The 21292-nt window shown below is 41.3% G+C and overlaps 1 protein-coding gene, 1 long non-coding RNA gene and 1 pseudogene across 5 annotated transcripts in view; 2 read left to right on the forward strand and 1 right to left on the reverse strand.

The window, feature by feature from the left end:
- LOC117202925 (uncharacterized) overlaps positions 1 to 650 on the forward strand; it is a 68139-nt gene extending 67489 nt beyond the window's left edge. For all 3 annotated transcript variants that reach the window (XR_004485468.2, XR_004485469.2, XR_007475762.1), the window contains exon 5: positions 512 to 650. This is a non-coding gene — a long non-coding RNA (uncharacterized LOC117202925). The remainder of the gene's footprint in view (positions 1 to 511) is intronic.
- SALL2 (spalt like transcription factor 2) overlaps positions 1 to 21292 on the reverse strand; it is a 915550-nt gene that overhangs the window by 60775 nt on the left and 833483 nt on the right. The window contains exon 1 of one of the 2 annotated variants that reach the window (XM_033435971.2): positions 421 to 557. The gene's annotated coding sequence lies outside the window, so the exon portion shown is untranslated. Of the gene's footprint in view, positions 1 to 420 lie in introns of those variants that run through there. The other variant, XM_049706450.1, reaches the window with a different exon arrangement.
- LOC117202932 (T cell receptor alpha variable 3-like) lies at positions 9998 to 14114 on the forward strand (annotated as a pseudogene).

Genomic DNA, 21292 nt, shown 5'->3' on the forward strand with positions numbered 1-21292 from the left:
GCCTCTCACTGTTGTGGCCTCTCTCGTTGCGGAGCTCAGGCTCCGGACGCGCAGGCTCAGCGGCCATGGCTCACGGGCCCAGCCGCTCCGCGGCATGTGGGATCTTCCCGAACCAGGGCACGAACCCGTGTCCCCTGCATCGGCAGGCGGACCCTCAACCACTGCACCACCAGGGAACCCCTGGATATACATTTTTAACTAAACTTTTTCCATCACATTTTTTTTTCTATTTCTGTGGAGCCTCAGGAAAAAATGTTCTGAAAAATGGACATGTGTTCAACTGCAGTAGAAATCTGGTGTTAGTTTATGTCAAAAATATGGTTCACACATCAAAAAATCTAGTGTCCACTGCATACATTTCAGAAAAACAGAAGAAAACAAGAGCAGAAACAGTAAATCTAAAACGTCTATAAAACTCACCCTGGGTTGTTTCTGACGCTCTCAGCACCTGCGAAGGGACCTGAATTATCAGTCTGGTAGTTTCAATAACATGAGTATTATTTTCTGGTAGGAAGAAGAATTTACCGAGAGTGGGCAGGGGCGAGCTCCGCGGCGCGAGCCGCACGAATGAGAGAAACGTGCCCCTCGCGAGGCGTCGCGCGCGCCCGGGACAGGGAGCCAATGAGAACGCTGGGAGGGCTCGAGACCCGGCCCTGAGGTCGACGGCCGCGCGCCGGCTCGAAGACGAGCGTCGCCGGGCGGGAGCGCGCGGAGCGGGGCAGGCTTGGAGCGTGCGGAGGCCGCGCTCTGCCTCTCAGAGGCCGGACGGCGCTGCGGAGCGGTGGCGACGGCAGCGGTAACTGGAACCGCGTCGGGGGTGAGGCCCTGGGACGCCTTTGAACTCTGCATCCAGAAAGCCCAAGATGGAAGAAGAAAGGTCAGAGACATTGACTAACCTGGAAACAGGGACCTCTTTGGAACTTTGCTTTCATCCACAGTAGCTTTTAAAAGTATCATCGAGTGGAAGTGATTTCCTCGTCTTATTTTGCTTATTGGGAAGAACATGGCTTCAGGGATTTTACGTTTCCCTTTAGTTTTTGCATGAACTCCATAGGAAAAGGAGCCCTTAAAGGGTTTGGGAGTAACAAGAAGAGACTGAAGACAGACAGGCTTGTGCGTGCTGTTTTCCCTCCCCTTCAAAGAAAAGGATTTACAACGCAACCTTGTAACAGCTGCTGCCCAGCTTTAACCACCAAGAGAAAGTAAATAAAATAAATAAATTAATTAAAAAAAAGAGAAAGTAAATAATTAAACTACCATTAAAAATAATTTATTTTTAAGTTCTACAAATCAAATAACCCCATTTACCTTGCTTTTTTCATAAGGAAGTTCAGAGCCCTCGAAATTCCCTTGGGTCTTATTCACAGTTTTTGGTAATAATTCACAGCAGTTATATTTGGTGGTATTTTACCAGAGGTACTTCAGCATTTCTGCAAAATCACACCTTTGTACATATGTTATTATCATGTTGTTCAATATGTAGAGCATATAGCTCTGCACTAAGATTTTCTAGAATTGGTTCTCAGTAAACTGAAGATGTGGTGTAGGAATGATATCTTTTTTGCACTTTGTCAGTGCACTTTTGCACTTTGTACTGATGGTTAGAAGGGATTAAAAGCCACTACCGATCACGTTTGCAGGCATGCTAGTTTACCAGGACACGTCTAACGCAAAACTTGACCTAATTATTCAGAACCAGTGTAACTGAAGCATCCTGTTTCCTTTGCAGCACACTCTCTAGGTGTAAATTTTGTCTTGCCAGTTTCAGATGGGTTATCCCACCCTTCAAGTACTGAAGGGAAATCTGTAGAGAAAGAAAGCAGCTGGGAAGGGCAGCTGCAGTGTTAGTGTTCCTCTACCTGACTTATATAGGCCTTATGGGAACTTTAAAGCAATGACATCAGCTTTCCGTAGTCCCTAGTTAGAAAAAGTTAATTCTTTGGGAATCGAAGTTACAGGCTTCGCAATCATCACTAAGGGCATTTAATGGGAAAGCGGTACTTCAACATCTAAATCTTTAGGATGTGTTTATATGTGATTAAATGAACTACTATTTAGCGATTACTTACTATGTGCTAAGTATTAGGTGAGGGGCTTTCCTGTTTTTATCTAATCCATATAAAAACACATTGCTGAGGGATGGGCAATGGAGTTAAAAATTTAATCTGCTGTCTGCCAGCGAGGTCAAGTGTTTGGACTCGAGAGTCACATTGCTTGAGTATAGATTCCAACGTCCTAGGTGTGTAAATTTGGGCAAGTTATTTAACCTCTGGGCCTCAGTTTTCTCATCCATTAAAGGTGAATAAAAATGGTAACTTTTTTTAGAGCTCTTGAAATCTTTGCAAAGCGTGTGGAGCTTCCTAAATGTGTTATCTACATGAGTATAATTATGTAATACGCAATTCAAAGAAACAAATGCAAAAGCCACCACTAATTGCCAGTCAACTTTTTTTCCATCACGTATTCATTACTTTATATAACAATGAAAAATCAGAACCTTTTGCTCTAATTCCCATTTTGCTTTCTCTGCTTAGATATAGAGTTTGATAGTTTAAATGGGTAAAAGAAGAATCCAAAGGAGAGGGATTAAGGTTATTACACTTTGATTTTCAAGATTGAATAGTTTCGTGGGATGGTTAGGCTATCCAAACTAAAGTGTATGGAACTAGAAGTAAGCTTTTAGCTGACTCTTCCAGTGTCTGGAAGACAGGATGGTAACAGAGGGAAGGTATCAGAAGTGACCAAAAATTCTTACTCCCAAGGACTTGTGGCTTGCGCTCCTTTTCCCCAGTTTTCTTGTTGGATTCATTATCACTGATCAGGGGCCAGACTTGACTATATTGGAAAACCTGGTCTTTCAGAACTTACAGATATTGCTACTTGGCTAACATGGGACTTGTACTGTCACAATGGCAATCAGGGTACACATTAGGAAGAGGGATATGCTGACCATACTAATTCTCTAAACATCTGGAATTGAGATACTTTATTACAGGCATAATACACCAAGGGCAATATAGAAAATGATGTTCAATTGATTATAGGCCAAATACCATCACCACTGGCATTGGTAAAATGCAAGGTTGAGAAATTAATCTTTGAACAATTTCTATACATTCCCCCTTCCTCTTGTAACCCTCTCCCCTGGCCCACTACTTTCCTCTGACTGTACACAGAATGCCATATAGGTGACTCAGGCTTTCCCTCCCTGGAAGTCCCTGATGTTCCAAAATTGTGTGTTCCTCTTTCCTCCATAGCATAAATGAAAACAATTGTTTAAACTTGCATAGCCTTTTAGCATTTGAAAAACTCTTTCACCCTTACTGTTTTATTCGGTCTTTATGATACTTCTGCGAGGTAGGGAGCATAGAAAACTTGGTGTTAAGTGATTTTCACAGAGTTTACACGTCAGGTAAGCACCTGAACCAGGGCTTGAACTCAGGTAATCTGCTGCTGGATCCAGTACTTATTCTCTTAACTTCACTTGGATGCTGCCATTTATAGAAGAGCATAGCTTTTGATCTTAACCACCTATAGAAGATGCACACTTAAAAGTGTTGCTTGGGATTTGCCTGGTGGAACAGTGGTTAAGAATCTGCCTGCCAATGCAGGGGACACAGGTTCAAGCCCTGGTCGGGGTAGATCCCACATGCCGCGGAGCAACTAAGCCTGTGCACCACAACTAGTGAGCCTGCGCTCTAGAGCCTGCGAGCCACAACTACTGAGCCCATGCACCTAGAGCCCGTGCTCCGCAACGAGAAGCCATCGCAATAAGAAGCCTGCATACCACAACAAAGAGTAGCCCCCGCTCGCCGCAACTAGTGAAAGCCTTCGCGCAGCAACAAAGACCCAATGCAGCCAAAAACAAATAAATAAATTTTTAAAAAAGTGTTGCTTGTTCACTTATATGTCGAATTTGAAAAAACAAAAACAAAAACCCAACCAACGGAAGGAAAAAAAAAAAACTCAAAGAAACAGAGAACAGATTGGTGGTTGCTATAAGGACGGGGTGGGGAGTGGGCAAAATGCGTGAAAAGGGTCAAAAGGTACAAACTTCCCGCTATAAAATAAATAAGTCATGGGGCTTCCCTGGTGGCGCAGTGGTTGAGAGTCCGCCTGCCCATGCAGGGGACACGGGTTCGTGCCCCGGTCCGGGAAGATCCCACGTGCCGCGGAGCGGCTGGGCCTGTGAGCCATGGCCGCTGAGCCTCCGCGTCTGGAGCCTGTGCTCCGCAACGAGAGAGGCCACAACAGTGAGAGGCCCGCATACCGCAAAAAAAAAAAGTGAGCATGTACTAGGCTGTAAAGGAAGTCTCTATGTGGAAATATTTTAGGTGCATTCTCTTTATGGTCTAAGAAAGACAGGGGTGGTCACTGTAACTACTACTGCTCATTGCAGTCCTCCGGTAGTAGGTGTGCCGATGTATCCTTTAATGTGTGTAGTGAGGACTGTGAGGGGTGAATTTGTGGTGTTGGGTCTGAGTGGTGATGACATTTGATTGCTTGATTAGAGCATTCCGTGTGGTGAGGTGTATTTGAGAATTCTTTCTGACATATAGCATCGAATCCTCACTACCTACCTCTTCTGGAGAGTCTGTGAGTTATTTAATATCTTTTAATTTTTCTGTATAAACTAGCCAGAGTAGATTTTATTGAATTGCATCTGAAAATATGACTGATAAAGCTAAGATGATAAAAACAGTATGGTAGTGTTACAGAAACAACTAGATCAATGAAACAAAATATAAAACTCAAGAAGAGACCAAGTTCCTAGGTAACATTATATGTAATAAAGACTGTACCACAGATCGGTGGGGGAAAGGTGGATTATTTTGTAGATACTGCTGGGAAGACTGTTCTGCTCTACGGAGAAATATAAAGTTGCATTTCCTCTTACACCATATATACAGGCAGATTTCAGATGAATTAAAACCTACATGTAAAAGAAAAACCTATAAAGATAACAAAATACAATGCAGGAAATTATGTTTGTGGCCTTGGAGTAGGGAATGATTTCTAAGTCAAGATCCCCAAACTCAAATCATAAAGTAAAAAAAAAAAGATATCTTTGACCCCCATCAAAATGAAGTATTTCCATTCAAAAAGGACACCACAGACAAATTTAACACATTAGGGGTATACTAGAAGAAGGTATTTGTGATGTTGAACACTTCAAGGAATCAATGTATGAGGAACTCCTGAAATTTACTGAGAAAAAGACTGGGGACCTAATTTTAAAATGCGCAAATCATTTGAACAGGTAATATTGAAAAGGAAAACACAAATAGCTCAATTTCACCAAACGAGTAATACAAGTTAAAATGAGACTCCACACTCAGCATATTGGTAAAATTTAGACAGTTTTATAATTTTGATAACACCAAATGCTGTTGAGGATTTGGAGAGACTGGACCGCTCAAGCATTTTTGGTAGAAGTTGTATGTGATTATCACTACTTTGAGTGATTAGTGAAATTGAGTATGTATATACACTATAATTGGACATATCCCAAAGAAGTTCTTACATAGTTAATAAGGGGAAATATAGAAATATGTTTATTGCTGTGTTGATGGGAGTTAGAGGCATCCTATGAGTCCCTCACTAGGGGGTTGGATAGGTAAATGTGGGGGAAGCACATGGTAAAATATTTTGCAGTAGTTGGAAACTGTGAGCCAGAAGTACATACCCAGTAATCAAAAAAGAGTTTTAAGTTATCTATAGCTGTAGACCACTTGGCTTCAGGATGAAGCTGCCTAAACACTTAGCTTACTTGTATAATTGTATTTCCTTTGTGTTTCCTTTTGTGTTTCAATTGTCAGAAATTTCAGAGCTCAAATTAATCCCAGTAGCCATATTAGTTTTTCTACTAAATGAATCTGTGTCCACTGTCTTTGATTCCTCCATCCTAATTTTACAGCCATATTGGAATTTTGTATTTTATTTGGAAACTTTTTTTTCTGGGGAAACTTTTTCTGGGGAAACTTTAAAAAATTTATATGTAAATAAAAAGTCACTGTTGGACCTTAATGATCATCTTATTATTATTAAGGAATCTCCCAGTAAAAAAAGAAAAAAAATATTAGGGAAGAAACGAATTTCTCCTGACCTGGGATACTATTTTAAAAAGACAGAAAAGGAAATGAATAAAGCAACCATCTTAGGATGAGGAAAAGAAATATTTCACTCTATGGAAGTGTGTTTTAAATAAATCACTCATCTGAATGAGGAACATCTTTTGTTAATCAGAAGGCTTTCCAGGAAGGTGGTTATTTCCTCTGTATAGACTTCATATCCCTATGGAAACTGAATAAGGAAGAGGTATTTGAACAAAAGCAAATGGCAAAAACTCTCTTCAGGATGTGAGAAGCTATGAAGACTGTCTCAGAGGCTGCTTGGGGATATGATTTCCCATCAGTTCCCATGTTGCCCACTAGGTGGTGGTGGTGCACATAAAAACTCTACTGTATACACCATGAATTGCCATAAACCTTGTTTACTCTTCTTTTTCAAACAAAATCCCAAGAAAATCTGTATAAAAGCCTCAGGCAGAAGTATGAAGCCCTCAATAATAACACAGGGGACAGTCTCAGGCTATAAGATGAGGATAGGTACCATCCAAAAGAGATCATCTCCAAATGCAATTTTGGGTCTTCCTTGACCCAGTTTCTTTTGGTTACAGAAAAATACAAGGGAGATTTTCTTTCTATACTTATTCCAGAGATCACCTTGGATGAAAGGAGTCAAATTTTGATGAATATCATAATTTACATCGTAATTTTTGTGCCTTAAAAAAACCTATTGCTCATCTACCACAATTACTATGATTTCATGATCATTATTTTTAACATGTTATATCATTATAGCACATGTGATAAGTTCAGCATACCTTTTGTGTGAATCTATCACTTTAGTTTGAATGATGAAGCAGTCTCCCAACCATTGTGATACTCCTTCTGACACCACTAATGAAGGAAGAGAGCTCTTAAATGATTAATTCATTCTTAAATGCACAGCTGTGGTGACCTCTGAAAGGATACATTCCTTTTTAAGACTACCTTCTCAAAACAAAGTCATTATTATGTAGCCTCAGGACTGTAGTCACTCTTCTTCAGTTCACAGATTCTGGCTGATGATGTCATGACACAGAAGAAAATGCAAAACAGGCAGCGTTACATCAGCTTCCTGGTGAGCATCACACTTGTGGCTGAGGCCTGAGACCAGCTGCGTTTTGGCCATGGCTTTGCAGAGCGTTCTGGAAGCACTGTGGCTGGAGCTCCTCCTCAGCTCTCTCTGGAATGGTGAGTAGGCTCCTGCATCATCTGATCTTGGAAAAGTGTATGCCATTGTTTTAAAACTTGGACTCATTAAAAAAAAAAAAAGAAAAACAAAAACTTGGACTCATTAAAAAAATGAAACAGCCAAATTCATTAATACCCACTGTACCTAAGGGGCAATCAGTAAACCAAATAGCAGTGTAAAAGTCACAACATTCTTTTTTTATTTCCTGTAGTTGCAGAGAGCAAGGACCGAGTATTTCAGCCTTCCACTGTGGTCTCTTTGGAGGGTGCTCTGGCAGAAATCTCCTGTAATCACTCTTTATCCAATGCTTACGACTTCTTCTGGTACCTTCACTTCCCAGGATGTGCACCAAGACTCCTTGTTAAGGGCTCAAGGCCTTCTCAGCAGGGACGGTACAACATGACATATGAGCGGTTCTCTTCATCACTGCTTATCCTCCGGGTGCAGATGGCAGATGCAGCCATTTACTACTGTGCTCTGGAGGACACAGAGGCAGGAAATCCATGAAGAGCTGAACAGAAACAAGGAGAGATCACAGCCTTTGCAGGAGGTGGAAAAAAGATGAGCAATAACTGTTCACCCCACCACCCCCAATTCAACGTTCTCCAAGCTTTTCCATTTGGCACTATCAGAAAAAACATTTGAGTCCAGACACACTATATATTAGTAAAGGTACATAGGGAAATATGTTTTTAAAGAGTGTTTCATTAATGGTCTATAAATTCATGTTTTAAATAGTTTACTTTTTTAAAAAATAAATTTATTTATTTTATTATTTTATTTATTGTTTCTGGCTGCGTTGGGTCTTTATTGCTGTGTGTGGGCTTTTCTCTGGTTGCAGCAAGTGGGGGCTACTCTTCGTTGCAGTTCGCAGGCTTCTCATTGCAGTGATTTCCCTTGTTGTGGAGCACAGGCTCTAGGCGCACTGGCTTCAGTAGTTGTGGCACACGGGCTCAGTAGTTGTGGCTCGCGGGCTCTAGAGCGCAGGCTCAGTAGCTGAGGCGCACGGCCTTAGTGGCTCCGCAGCATGTGGGATCTTCCCGGACCAGGGATCGAACCCGTGTCCCCTGCACTGGCAGGCGGATTCTCAACCACTGCACCACCAGGGAAGCCCTTAAATAGTTTCTTGTTAATTGAAACACTTTTGATCCATTTCTTTTGAAATCTGATTGAATTATTTTTGCTTTCCCTCATAAAATGGCTGATGATGAACTTGTGATAGGAGGAAGAGTCATGTCCACTCTGCCATTTTCTTCTTGCTTTCTGTGTTTGCATTTTAATTATCTGCCAGCTTCACTCTCTTTGCAGGAATCTTTTCAAGACGTGTATCCACTTTATAAAGGGTACTTTAGTTAACACTGGATAATATAGTAAGCTGAAAGCGAATGAATGAGTGAGTGGCTACTGCCAACAGCCCTGAGTTTGGAAGCTCAATCCTTCCCTCAGGATATTTTACTTATTATAATCTAATATATAGGCCCCGTGAGGATGTCAGTGCCAATTGGTATATGAAATATTAGTAAAATTCAATCTCCTTCCAAATTTTTAAGCTAAAATAAAATACAACTGGAAGTTGTAATATATTCTTCCCATATCCTTGTTACTTTGTCTTTTTACCCAGACCTGTCCCTCCCACTTTAGAAACCAAGGTCCTAGGATAGATTAGTGATTCCCAAACTTTTTAAAATCCTAAGTCTCTGGAGTTTTGTTCAAAAAAATAGATTGTTTCCTACATTCTACATGAACTGAATCAGAGTTTTCAGGAGTGGGGTCCTGAAGTCTGTATTTTCCATAAATGTCTCCCTGGTGATTCTGATGTTCAGTCAGATTTGATGTGGGAAACCAAGAGTCTGGACTCCAGATCTTGAGGCTTTAGCCACTATTCTTTACTTTTAGTAACATCCAAATGTCTCCACTGTATACACATATAAATTGGTATATGTTTGTACAACTTCTTTAGGCATATTCTATTTTGGATTATTGCTTGTTTAGCAGTGTATTAGTCTTACCTTTTAACCAAATGAAATATTTGAAAAGACGAAGCATGTGTGCATTTTCTTCATGAGTTCTGCATGGTGCCGTGTGTATTGTTGTTGCTCCATAAACAGTGAATAAGCATGTGGCCCCTTCATTGTTTTGGCAAGCAAGAAAAGAGACAGAAAATTCCTTTTCTTCATAGAGGAAGTTCTTTTCAGTTCACTGAGGGGTGTGTGTGTGTGTGTGTGTGTGATGTATTGAAAACCCTACCTTTTACATTGATGTTTTGATTCTACTGTTTAAACTCTCAATGACTAGTCTTCTTACCAGATTTTTTCCAGCTCATATGTAAAATACTAAAGACATTATTACCCAAAGGGGAAGTGGAAGAAGAATGAAATAAAAGAAGGGGGAAATGCAGTTGATGAGAGAGGAATTACAAAGAAGAGAGCTCAGGATAGCTCACTCTTAAAGGCATCATGAAGCTTTCAGTCCGATGGTGACTTGTGAAACATTTACAGGAGAGTAAACTTCCCTGTATTCCCAAATCCTGGGAGTTTGATTCTATATAGAGATTTCCATATTCTCTTTTGGAGGCTTACTTCCCATTAAAAACAAAACAAAATAAAAAATTCCTGGTTGAAAAAGCTGTTCTAAGACTCCTGAGACTAAACATGGAGAGCAGGGCTGGAGAGTTACTTAAGAGTCCAATGCAGCTGGCATGAAGCTGTCCAAGGTCTCCCTGGATCAGTCTGCTCTGTCTGCTGCTGGTAATATCTGCATTGATGGTAAAGTTTTCTTGGGGTCAGTAGCTCAGCCAGTTCTTCAAATGTCTGAGGACCTCTTAGAAGCGATTATCTAGGGACTGCTTTGGTTATGTGGCACATACAAATGAGGTCAGCATTTGGCATACACTCAATAAGATGACCTCTAAAGTTCTACTTGGCACATTCAAGTCTATGATTGTATAATTTTATTAGGGTAATGGAATTACTTTCCAATATTATAAGGTTTTTTTAAAAAGTAAATGATCCAAAAAAAAAAAAAGTAAATGATCAAAATTGAAATTCTCAGTGTGATTTAGTGGAAAGAATGCTTCTGAAGTCAGAAAAGTATGGGTTAAAATCTTTGTTCTGTTTCTTTAGGGGTGACTTGAGTAAATTACCTAATATTCCTGAACTCCAGTGTCCTCATCTCTAAAATATTAGGAGAAATAAAAAGTCAAGACATTATGCTCACAGTAGGTATTTAACATTATGCTCACAGTAGGTATTTGATGAATAATATCTCATTAATCTCGTAAATCAAAGCACATAAGCAGAATAGCTATTGAGTCTATTTTGTTCAATTCTTTTTTTTTTTTTTCCGTACGTGGGCCTCTCACTGTTGTGGCCTCTCCCGTTGCGGAGCACAGGCTCCGGACACGCAGGCTCCGCGGCATGTGGGATCTTCCCAGACTGGGGCACGAACCCGTCTCCCCTGCATCGGCAGGCGGACTCCCAACCACTGCGCCACCAGGGAAGCCCTATTTTGTTCAATTCTGAAAGCTCAACTGATGCCCTAGGAATCCTTTGGGTGTGTGGTCTCTTAAAGGTTTAATTCATTTGTAGCTCTTGGAATTAATTACTAAATGGTTGAACGTAAACAAAATCTAAGTCACTTGCACTATCTAAGCATAGTTCTGCATGTTGTGTGTTCTACATCTGTAGAGGATAGAAGTAGTAGAGATTGGGCAATTATCAGGAAAATTTAATTACAGCACTAAAGTCTATATTGGACTCTTGTTTTAATTTGACTTTTTTGTCTTTCTACATCAATCAAAATGCTGTATAGATATGCCCATACATACATTTAGGATATGCCCACATTTTGCCTGATGGACAGGGCAGCCATAAACCCCAGTGTCAGGGGGCTGGATGTTCTTTGCCCTCCTCTCCAGGTCTACTCTCCATCCTGCTCTATGCCCAGGAGGCTGACTTCTATGTACTTGTCTTTTGTGCTTCTGGTTGGGTTTGGCCCAGTGGGAGGCATTGGCAGGAGAGAGTGGTCAGCATATTTATATTCTTAGATCTTTTCTTTTTTGTGCTGAAATCCACAGGTCCTGTTGATCTACCTCAGTTACAGGTCTCCCAGGCTAGGGTAATTTCTTCCTCCTCTGTCCCTTCAAGTCTAGGTGTGGTGAAGTCTTCTGACTGTTGCTGGCCTCAGGGTGCCTTACCTTCTCTTGTAGGTTTCCCCTAATCCTACCCATGTATTTAAAAATATTCCTTTCATTAAGCTTTTCCCAGTCATCCTCTGGAGATGATTGCCGGTAACACCTAAGCTCTAGGAAGAGAGAGAAGAAATATATTCTATGTTCCCATTCATCACAGGTATCTTTGGGACTTGAAGATTAGTATTTAAAGATAACTTACATATGCCAAAGAAAGACATTATCATAGGATAAAGGTTTTAACTAGCAAGAGAACCTTAGCAAAGCTTTCAGAAATAGCTACCGTCCACATTTTTTTTGACTAAAAGCAAAGAGATTTTCTATCCTCTTTCCAAAATGTGTGGTTTATTTGGACATTTAAAGGAAAAATAAGGAAAATCAGAGAAACAACTTCTTTGTATTTATACTTATTTGTTTCCTTTACATTCACATCTATTGAATAATGTCTGCTGCCGTTGTGGCATTTTTTAGTATAAAACTTTAGCCTGTCTTCCCCTTAAAATGAACTCATTGCCATCATCATAATACCTCAAGCTTGGTTAAACATCAATTTTTTCTTTTAATAAATTTATTTATTTATTTATTTTTGGCTGCGTTGGGTCTTCGTTGCTGTGCGCAGGCTTTCTCTAGTTGCAGAGAGTGGGGGCCACTCTTTGTTGCGTTGCGCGGGCTTCTCATTGCAGTGGTTTCTCTTGTTGCGGAGCATGGGCTCTAGGCGCACAGGCTTCAGTATTTGTGGCACGTGGGCTCAGTAGTTGTGGCTCGCGGGCTCTAGAGCACAGGCTCAGTAGTTGTGGCGCACGGGCTTAGCTGCTCCGTGGCATGTGGGATCTTCCCAGACCAGGGCTCGAACCTGTGTCCCCTGCATTGGCAGGTGGACTCTCAAACACTGTGCCACCAGGGAAGTCCCTAACCATGAATTTTTACTCAATGTGCACTTCATCTGAAGTCTGTTTTAAGTAGCCTCTCTATGTGGAAAATCTCTATCTTTGCAAACTTTCACAGAGGTTTTTAAAATTAAAAAAAATTTTTTTTATTTTAAAATATACTGTTTAATAGGGCAAATATACCAGGAGGTGTTTATAATACCACTCTCCCTTTTTTTTCTCTCTCTAAAAATGTTTAAAGAGAAGGTTCAAGTTCTTTTTGTATGACTATTTAACTAGATATCATCATGGGGAGGAATCCCAACAGACCCAACCAAGAGAAAAACCTGACTTATCTTGTGGTCAAAGAGATTTATTCAGAAGTCAGCTCTAAATTATTTCTGAAGAGACAAATAAGCTCATTCTTATCATTTGTCTTCTCTTGCCTTACTCTTTTCTGCTATTTTGCCTTTTTCTTTTCTCTCATTATTCTTTTTCTTTCTTTCTTCATCCAACGCTCTGCTTTCCCTTCTTTTTTTCTATTTATTTTCCCATTCTATTTCCTTTCTTTCTGTCTCTATATTATCTTGAGAGAGCATAAATCATTTAAAACTTGATCCACCCAGCATGCATTTTTTTCCACTTTGGTTCACAAACCTGTTTCTTCTCCTTGAGCACCAATGGAAAATGTAGACATCCAGAGGACTGGGCCCTGTGATAAGACCTGGAAGCCCTGACTACTCTACAGTAAAGTCACCTGGTTCTGTGTGGGCTTTAGGGGGTGCTGCAGTGTGAGGTTTGCCCTGGGGGTAAGAGGTGCAGCAGTCTTGCTTTCCATAGAACTCTGAGGAGCCTGACCAAGAGCTTGCTCTACAGAGAGATGGTGCAGGTGCCAGGAAGCACCAGGGCCATTTGTAAAATGCTGTGCTCTTTGAGAACATAGTCTTTGGAGTGGGGCCATAGCTCCAGCAAATGTGGACTGGAAAGGAGCCCCCATCCAGCCCAGCTTGAGCCGTGGCCTCTGCATGTATCTCAACACTTGCGATTCTCTTTACACCCAGTGAGTGATATTCCCTTCCCATTTTCCACTTGTATTACCCACTTACATTCTTTTTCAGCAGTTTCTCTGATGCGTTATGGATTAATTTATAGGTGGACTGAGAGCTCAGTCGATGACTCCGCCAGAAGATCAGGTCACTGTCACAGAAGGGGATCCAGTGACTGTGAAGTGCACCTATTCAGTGTCAGGGAACACATCTTTTTTGGTATGTCCAACATCGCAATCAAGGTCTCTAGTTCCTTCTGAAATACATCACAGGGGACAGCCTTGTTAAAGGCAACTATGGTTTTGAGGCTGAATTTTTTTTTTTTTTTTGCGGTACGTGGGCCTCTCACTGTTGTGGCCTCTCCCCTTGCGGAGCACAGGCTCCGGATGCGCAGGCTCAGCGGCCATGGCTCACGGGCCCAGCCGCTCCGCGGCATGTGGGATCTTCCCGGACCGGGGCACGAACCTGTGTCCCCTGCATCGGCAGGCGGACTCTCAAGTACTGCGCCACCAGGGAAGCCCGAGGCTGAATTTAATAAGAGCCAAACCTCTTCCCACCTGAAGAAACCATCTGTTCTAGGGAGTGACTGACTTGTACTTCTGTGCTATGAGAGACACAGTGGAAGGGGCTGCAGGGCAAACTGAATACAAACCCCTGAGCACAGAAAAACCATTTTCCTGAAGCCTTAATGTCCTTCCACCAGCGGGTGTTGTGGTTCCTGGGTTTGTCACTCATTATAACTTAATTACAATGTAAAGCCACAGAATTAGTTCATTTGACAAATATTTATTGAAATGAATCCTTGTGTGCCAGGTACTGTGCTAAGCACTGATGATAAGGAGGTGAAAGAAACTATCCTTGATCTCTAGGTGTCAGGTGGGATCCCAAACATTTGTGAACCCATTTAATTCTCACAACTCTTATCATGAGCTTCACTTTACAGATGAAGGAACTAAGGCTCAGAGAATTTCAGTATCTCACTCAAGCCACAAAATTATTAAACAGTAAACTGAAACCCAGGCAGTCTGCCTCTCAGGTGTGTAGTCTAACCACTCCACTTCTCCATCAGCCTATAGGCTCCTCAAGGAGTGAGACTGCTTTCAGCGATGGTATAGCCCTAACTCCCAAAATGGTCCCTGTCAAAAAAAGTTGGTTGTAGGAATGAACAGTAAACTAGGAACTCAAAACAGTTTGGTAAGTGCTAAGACAGAGAACTGCACAAAATGCTAAGTGAGATAAGGAAGTAGAGATAAATTAGCTGTGAAGGAAGGAGAGAGAGATAGCAAGTGAGTGCATAATGGGAGGAGAATTCAAATCAGGTAGGATTTAAACATGTTGTTTAAACAACTAGGCTGATTACAGCTCCTATGCTACATCCTTTTATGTACATCCTTGAGAGGGACTGGACTCGATGCCTCTCTCTCTCTCTTTCTCTCAATTTAGAAAATCCTGGGAAGGGCTCTCATTGATTCAATGCGAGTCAGTTGCTCTTTCCTGGACAACCCTTGGTGGGGGTGTATGGGCTGCTAGGATTCGCCCATCTTTGCTCTACATTTGACCAATTAATTAGTGGTGCCTCGGGCTGATTCTGAAAGAAGTTAGCAGCTCCATTTTGAACCATATGATTCAAAGGAGTATATCTCAAAAGAAATTAATTTTTATGTAGGGACTTACATTTGTTTATTTTTTCCAAATAGACAATAGTAGGAACACTACTTATTGAAAACTTCACTCTTGCTCCATAGATTTGGAATACTACATTTATAGTATACTAAATTCCCATATATACCCTGATCTATTTTTGAATTCTATTTTTGATAGAGACACCTTAGCCCACATGACTACAATCCCTACAAACAGCCATTCCTTGACTACCCCTTGGGCCTAGGGTTGTGTATACACTGGTGGAATACCTGCATCTGGGAAGATGGTACTTGGAGGAAGCACATGCAGACCTTAAAAGTGGATCTGGGGACATGTGTGCGGGGAATCCTGGGATCCTGGGTACCCAGAGTATGGTCTAGAAGAGGTATCTCCTTGGCACTGTGGACTTCTCATAGGGAGTGGTATGGGAGCAGCTGGAGGACGGCCAGGGTAGAGCCTTTTAAAATTCAGATCAGGGCAGGGACACTGCATGCTCAGGTCTATGTTTTCCCCATGTTTTGAGGTGGCTGGGAGGGAGCAACTAAGTTTCCTTAGAAGTTCTGTTTTGTCATTTGGTCCTGGTAATTGGCCTGTTTTACCTTGAGGAGGAAAGTCAGGTAACTTTTAGGCAAAACTAGAAATTCAATAGAGTTTTCCTTCATAATATTCATTTTTTTATCCTCTCTTTTATCTCACTTTAAGAACTCTGTGGAAAGAGGACTAAATTGAGAATTAGGAAGTATAAATTATATTTTCCGATTCTTCTTAGTAACTATGGGACATTGGATCAGCCATTTACACTCTGTATGCCTCGTCTCCTAATTCATAAAGTTGAGATAACTGGAAGGATTGTTGTCCATATAAAAATATGTCTTAGACCCCAAATAAACGTGGGTGTTGAGGGAGGCATAGCAATATGGTACTTAGGTCACTGCTATAGACTGAATGCTTGTGTCTTGCCGGAATCCATATGTTGAAACCTAATCCCCAGGGTGATAGTATTAGGAGGTGGGGCCTATGGGAAATGTTTAGGTCATAAGAGTGAAGGTCTTATGAATGGGATTAGTTTCGTTATAAAAGGGACCCCAGAGAGCTTCCTCACCCCTTCCTCTATATGACAAAGCATCAGGAAGACGGTGGTCTATGAACAAGGAAGTGGGTCTTCACCAGACACCCAATCTGCTGGCCCCTTGATCTCGGACTTCCTAACCCTCAGAATTTTAAGAAGTAAATGTTTGTTGTTTAAGCCACCAGTCTATGGTATTTTTGTTATAACAGCCCAAATGGACTAGGACCATCACCAACACTATGGAACTCCTATATTTGCCCTGAACTGCTAATATTTGGGCTGTAGCATGAGAAGGAAATACACTTCTATCTTGTTTAAGTTACTTTACTTTGGCCTTCATCACATCATTTGGACCTATATTCTAATACCATCTTCTATACCGGGAAACCTGCTTTTAGGAAAGGAGCTAATATTATCCTATCGAATTACATTGTGGTTAAATTTCATTCAAGCAACATTTTTTTTTTTTTTGGTACATGGGCCCCTCACTGCTGTGGCCTCTCCCGTTGCGGAGCACAGGCTCCGGACGCGCAGGCTCAGCGGCCATGGCTCACGGGCCCAGCCGCTCCGCGGCATGTGGGATCTTCCCGGACCAGGGCACGAACCCGTGTCCCCTGCATCGGCAGGCGGACTCTCAACCACTGCGCCACCAGGGAAGCCTGACATTTTTTTTTTTTTGTTACTTGTGGAATCACAGTTTTTGTCCCTGAAATATAATTTTAAGTATTTTAGAGAAGGTAGGGGTGGAGAAACATTTTTGGGGACAGAAAATTATCCTGGTTTTCCTGAAAACTGTAGATGTAGACAGCCACCTGCTGCAGCTATGTGAGAACCTGCCCTTGCCTGGATGCTAGGGGGACATCTCTCTCCAAGAGGAACCACTCTCCTTGGAGCCACCTTGTGCTCCAGTCAGTCCTCCCTCCTCTGATCTTTTTCTGATTGTATAATGAGTTTCACTGGGTTCTCTGCAAGAATCCAGAAATGCTTAAAATTAAGTGGTGCAAGGTTTAGCTCTTCATCTTCTCCCCTTCCCCAAATATATTGTCTCACAGTTGTAAAGGCTATTGTCTCTCACCTTGTCCAAGATCAAGGTGTCAGCAGGGCTGGTTCCTTCCTAGCGCTGTGAGGGAATGATCTGTTTCAGGACTCTCTCCTTGGCTTGTAGATGACCATCTTTTCTCTGTGCCTCTTCACATTGTTTTCCCTTTATTTGCGTCTGTCTCTGTGTCCAAATTTCCCTTTTTTATAAGGACACCAGTCATACTGGATTAGAGTCCTCCAAAATAACCTCATTTTAACTTGATTACTTCTGTAAAGACCTATCTTTAAATAAGGTCACATTCTGAGGTCCTATGGATTAGGATTCCAACATATCTTTTTCTTTTTGGGAGGGGGCAGGGGAGGTGGGACAAAATTCAATGCATAACACAACACAACCATTAATGATTACTTTCATTCCAAAAGCTGCAATATAGGAAAGCTTCTAGTGTTTCCTCCTCTCGTTGCTTGATATCCAGTAATAAACTCCTAAGTGAGTTAACAGATGGCAAACCAGAAACATCAAGTTGCATTTGTTGTCCTGAAAAGATTATTTTTTGGTCTTGTGATATTTCCTATGTTAAACATAGTTGGTATTTATATAGAAATCTATAGTTTAGAAAGAACTTTATTATGTTCATTTAATTAATCTCCATAATATCTCTTATAGAGATGAAGAAACTGTGCTTGTCAGACGATAAGTGAGTTGTACAAAATTGCACAAATATCAAGTCCAGAGAATTGTTTACAACTAGTTTGTCTAGATCCCCATTCAGGGTTTTTTTCCATTGCCTAAAATAGACCCCATGGTCCACCTGAACAAGCCAAACTACTGGCTACTGCATTTAACAAAGAAAATATGATGGATAGTCCATAAATTGCACGGAACTATTGACTTCTGTGAAACATTTCTTCTGTCCAAGTCTATTTACCACATGGGGTCGCTGTTGCAACGAGCTGATTCTAAACTGTAACCCTTTTATGTTCTATTTCTGTAGAAGTTGTCCTCGCATATTTAGCTCCCTCATATATCCTTCTTTCTCCTCCACCTAGTACTGAAGGTAAGCTGGTTATTTATTCCATACTTTGTTGTATCCACTCTATCAAAATGTTACTAGAAGTCATTAGCACTCATCGATCTTCTTCCATGGGAAAATGGAAAAATTGCTCACTCAGAATACATTGGGCAATTCTAGACCTCGAAGAGGCACTCCCCAAATATTTTCTAGTGATTTTCCTTTCCCATATTATATGAGCAAAGAACTCAACACACCACTATCTTTTCCACATTAATGTGAGTATCTAATATGTTTGGATTTTTGCAATTGGCTGATTCAGCTAACATTATGGTATCTTTTGGATTTAGCTCCTTTCCTGAATGGATGTTTTGTTTTTATTTTTTATGTTATTGTTACTGAGTTTATATTGGGTATTTCTTGAAGGAAGGGTGAATGATCTATATGTACACTTAAACAATCAAATATATAATCCTACACAACTGCTTTCTACTGGCCACAGTTCTTCGCATGTAGATAAGAAGGAAAAGAATGGGAAGGAATTACAATTTACTGTTGACCGTATACCATAGGCTGACTCTGAAGTAGGTGTTATTCTCCCTATTTTACAGATGAAGACACTGAGGCTCAGAGGAGTGAGTTGCCCAAGGTCGCAAGGTGGCAGAGCTGGGATTTGGATTTAGGTCTGTCTGACTCTGAACTTGTGCCTTTTCTTCTTCTCCTCACTTTCTCTCTTCCACATCAAATGTCCTGTCCTAGCTGGTCATCAGGGACTAGTGAGGGGTCTGCTTCCCTGTTTAAAAACTGTTAAGTGAGATTTGAGTAGCAGATGTAAGATGTGGACTTAGTGTGATTATAAAAGGACACCAGGGTGTCAAGAGATGAAAGGTCCAGTTCAGATGGTCTCATTTGCTCTTTTATGGAATAAGATTAAGATTCCATTTCATCTTACATAGGAATCAATGGGGGATTTCTGGGCATGAACTTCTAGGTCAGATGGGTTATTCTCAGAGCTCCATGAGTATGAGACTGGCTACAGTAGATGACCACCTTCTGGGACTGTGGAAAACTGATGGGGAATAAGGAGCCCAGTGGAATCTACCCTCTGATATATTTGTTTCATTCAGACTAAATCTCTAAAGGGTTAGACCTAGGCAAACATCTAAAAGGAAAGCAGACTGCTATGCTGTTGTGCTGGAAGTTTTTACCCTCTATTCTTCCTGAGTGCTCAGTTGAACCTTGAAGGGAAGCCCATTCTGAGGAGCTGTCACCCTGCTATTGGCTTGCTTCTGGGGACAGCCCTAGGTGAGAGCTGCTAGTGTGGGCTCTGGCAGGCGCTGCTGTGCCTCGTCCTTGGTTCATATCCCTGGTCCAGGCTCAGACTCAGCAACAGAGCCTGACCCTGGGTCCTGCTTTACACTAGAATATGAGGCATTTGACAAGAGTGACTGTGCTCCTGATCTTGGGTGAGTTATTTTGGGATTAAGAGGAATTGGGATATGGGTCTGGACAGGGATCTGCAACCTTGCCTGCTACCACTGCTCTTTTTTTTTTTTTTTTTTTGGCGGTATGCGGGCCTCTCACTGTTGTGGCCTCTCCCATTGCGGAGCACAGGCTCCGGACATGCAGGCTCAGCGGCCACGGCTCATGGGCCCAGCCGCTCCATGGGCGTGTGGGATCCTCCCGGACCGGGCATGAACCCGTGTCCCCTGCATCAGCAGGCGGACTCTCAACCACTGCGCCACCAGGGAAGCCCCCCACCGGGGCTTTAATCATGTTCTTGTGGCTGCAGCTGGACTGTGAGTTGAGTGTTTAAGGGAAACAGTGTATTAGTGGATATTCTTTAGAAGCCAAGACTGGCTTTATTCAGGTTTCTTCTAGTTATTATAGAGAAGGAAAAGTAAATTCTGGAGCTTAGTAATCTGGCAACCCTTCTCCTTTCTCTGACTTCTTCTTTCTGCATAGGTGTCAGTCTTGGAGAGAAGATGGAGCAGAGCCCTTCTACCCTGACTGTCCAGGAGGGAAACAGCTCTGTTATCACCTGTACTTATACAGACTCTGCTTTAGACTACTTCCTTTGGTATAAGAAAGAACCTGGAAAAGGTCCCCAGCTCCTTATAGACATTCGTTCAAATAAGAACAAAAAAGAACACCAAAGATGGAGTGTTTTATTGAATGACAAGGCCAAACGTCTCTCCCTGCACATCTCAGACACCCAGCCTGGAGACTCAGCTGTCTACTTCTGTGCAGCAAGTACACAGTGCTTCCCAGGCACCTGCTACCTGTACTCAGAGCTGCGACTGGGGCAGCCTCCTTCCTTTGGCACAGACTTTCGTGTATAGCATTTGTCATATTGTTTGTCTGCAAGTGGAAACTAATGTATTAGACATGAAATGCATAGAGTAAGAAGTTAAGGTTCAAGATGACCCAGAAAGTGTTATACATTTTTGTGGATAACTGTTGCTTACTGAATTCTTGAAGGGAGTTAGTAATATTTTATTTCAAAATTGTAAGATTGATGTTACATTGCTATTCAGACTCTTCTTCTCTAAATAACTCCCTGGTATCAATATCACAATCCTTATTGGGAATAGATTTTTAAATACTGTGTTTTGAAAACAGCATTTATTATTTTTCTGATTACACAACGTTACATGCCGGTTATAGGAAATGTGTGATATTCAATAATATGATATTGACAATTCTGTAATCACATAATATTGCTAATATTCAGTTTACCCTTTTTTATAAATTCTTATTATAAATAAGCTCATGATTTTTTCACTTACCATTACATCTTGAATTGAGCATTCCCCATTCATCAAGTCTTCTCCTCAAACATCTGCTTTTTTAATTGTCCTGCAAGAGATAGTAATAAAGTACAGCTTTATAGTAATTTTCTTCCTGTAAATTTGTGGTAAAAGTTGTCAGCCTGTTTTATGTGCTTTTTATGTACCACTTTCTTATTGAGAAAATGTGACATAGGTCTTCCTTTAGTGTCCATTGATGGCATTTTTTTGTGTGTCTTTGAGTTAAATTAGGATAGGAGGTGATTTGAGAATGTGAGCTTTATATAAAATTCACAAATCTATTCTCTTTACGAAATTCTGTAAGTATCTGTTTAC

Source organism: Orcinus orca, chromosome 2 (genome assembly GCF_937001465.1).
Source record: "Orcinus orca chromosome 2, mOrcOrc1.1, whole genome shotgun sequence".
NCBI lineage: Eukaryota > Metazoa > Chordata > Mammalia > Artiodactyla > Delphinidae > Orcinus > Orcinus orca.